Below are 2898 nucleotides of genomic sequence, written 5' to 3'. Positions count from 1 at the left end.
AAAATTTCCTCTAATTATAATTTCGGCACTCGATCTTGTTGATTTTTTCCTACAGTATTAATAAAAAAAATTGTGAATGAAAATTTTTGATATTAAAAAGTTAAAGATAATCTCAATTAAAAATTTAAAAATTCGCTGTACATCCAATTTTTATTCTTGGGTCTTGGGGATTTTTTTCTCATCCATTTCAGTCACTGGTAAACGGGGGTGACTTTCTCTTAGGAAATAAGTAATTCAAATTTGAAAAATTGGGTAGGCTTTTTTGACATTTAGGTATGTATAAAAGGTAACCTTCCGAAAATTTAAAAACTAATTTAAGAACTATTTATTCTCTTTTAAGATGCCAATATAATTTACACAACACTAATTGTAAAATTTGCAAATTTTTAGGCCTTCAGTTTAAGGACTTGAATTTTAACGTTAAAATTGCTTCATTTTCAGAACACAGCCTTATTGTTTGAATTTTCGTTATAAGTTATGGGCTAGGTCAAAAATAACGTTCTGGGATTCGAAATTGTTACAACGCGAAAAAGTTTAAATTTAAAATTTAAAAATGCGAAAATACACCATTTCCCATGTTCATTTGTAATCCAGCGAATCACTTTCTTCCGCTTCTTTTGAAAGTGGATCCTCTGCTTTGAGTTTTCTTTTTAAAATATACCTTGAATTCAACGTATTTTAAATTCAATGTTTGCAGCTGCATTTAGATTGACGTACACAAAGGTTTTTTGTTTTAAATATCAATTAATTAAAACATTTTATTTATTTTCCACGATTGTAATTTATAATTTCTAAAATTTCTTGACCTATTTTAAGGTTTTTAAAACTAAAAACTTTTTTAAGAATTTTGATTGTGATTTCTTAATAAAAGAATAAGTGTTATTTAGTCTCCAGAACAGCAATTTCAAAAATATTTAAAGCCTTAATAGTTGAGACATTTTAAATTTGTAGTCTTCAGTACATTGAATAATTTCAAATTTAAAGCTATTTAAATATGTCATCAGATTTTTTAAATGGAAAGTGTTCCATAATTTTATATTGAAACATTTCAAATTATTCAGTTAAAAAATAAAATCGTGCAACTTCAAGTTTTATTAATTTTTTTATCATTTGTCACCCCCACAAATTATTATTATTTTTTTGTAAGAAAATAACGTCTGATTTTCGTAAAAATTAACAAATATATATTAAAGGTTCACTCAAGGTCATTTTTGTGCAAAAAGCTTTTTCCTGAAAAAAATTACTCTTATTGTTTCCGATTTCGTTCTGTCACTCAGGGATTGTGTTTTTTATGGAAAACATTGAAATGTGGTTTTTTCACGTTTATAGAATTATAATTGAAGGTCACTCAGAGTAATTTTCTGTGAAAAATATTGACTTACAAAGAATATTTATCAAACAATAGAATGGATTTCTTCGCCCGAGATACAAACGTAAATTGTATTATAGTAAAAACAACTGGAAAAATTTAGACGAAAGCCAAATTTGATAAAGAAAACAAACCTTTGTCGACCTATAAATACTAATTTTATTCCCCGAAAGATTTTTCAAAAATCTCTCTGAAACACTTTTATTGCACCAATTTAATTGAAGAAAAATATTTTTTATAACAATAAAAATAGTACAATTTTTACATACAATGTTTAAATAAAATATCTGTGTGTCAAAGCACAATCCAATCCGACAATTTTTTCGAAAATTATCCGATATCCAGACAACCACAACATCAATAACAACGACGACGTAGACGCCAGAGACTTCTCATCTTGGATGAGAATGTAAAAATTATCAACAAGATTTGTTGAAAATCTTTCAAAGAATAAAATGATTGTCCCGTAAGTTAGAACCGAAAAATTACTATTTCAAAAAAATGAAAGTTGTTCTAAATATAGAGCTAGACTCGCGACCGGGACAAATCGGGAAATGAAAGTAAATTTGAAAATTGAAATGCAATTCGAGTATTAAAAATTTAACAGTGACTGATTATACAAGATGATTCTAAATCTGTTCAAAATTATATAACTTACATATTTTAACGTTAAAATTTGAACTAATTTAAATCGAATGCCTTAGTAGTGACACAAGTGTAAACGTTCGTATTAATGGCTTCTTAAATAAACGCCTTTATTCAATTTCAAAATCTTTTTGAAGCATTATTTCAGTGTAAAATGTTACAATTTTAATCTATTTAGTTTGGAAATTTGAAAAAAAAATCAATAGTAAACAATTTGAAAATGAATTGTCACAATTTCAGAGAAACGAATTTAAACTTTGAATGTTACAATTATAATTGTTTTATTTGTATTTCGAAGGTTAAAGTATTTCATTTTGATTCTTAAAGAGCAGTCAAATAATCATTAATTAAAAAAAAAAAATCAAATGAGCTGGATGTTTCTGAATGTTTCAAAGAAAAGAACAAAATTTGGAGCTTCTCAAGAATTTTGAAATATTAAGGAAAAAATTTTAATTTCTGGGTGGATTTAAAATGATTTTTTATTTCGAAAAAGTACATAACTCAAAGATAAGGTTAAAAATTATTTCAAATCATTTTGAAAAATTACATAATTTTAAGAGGAGGTATAAAAATATGGCACCACTGAAAAAATCCCGAAAGGGATGAATGAAAAATTCTAAAAAAATGAAATCTTCGGCACCTGAATAATAATTTTATAAAAATTGTATTCAAAAATACGTGCGCTTTGAAAGAAAAAAATGTTGTGCCTAAATTTTCTTCGTACCTACATAATAACGTTTTTGAAACAAACTTTGCAGGATTCAATTCAACAACAATTTATATCAAAATTTATTTTTATTTTTCTTGTTTATTAATAAAAAATTCGATTTTTTAGAACTTTTTTATATTTTTTTATATATTATGCACATTTTCAAACAACCTTT

This window comes from Belonocnema kinseyi, chromosome 2 (assembly GCF_010883055.1).
Source record: "Belonocnema kinseyi isolate 2016_QV_RU_SX_M_011 chromosome 2, B_treatae_v1, whole genome shotgun sequence".
NCBI lineage: Eukaryota > Metazoa > Arthropoda > Insecta > Hymenoptera > Cynipidae > Belonocnema > Belonocnema kinseyi.
Note: the sequence above shows the minus strand (reverse complement) of the source record.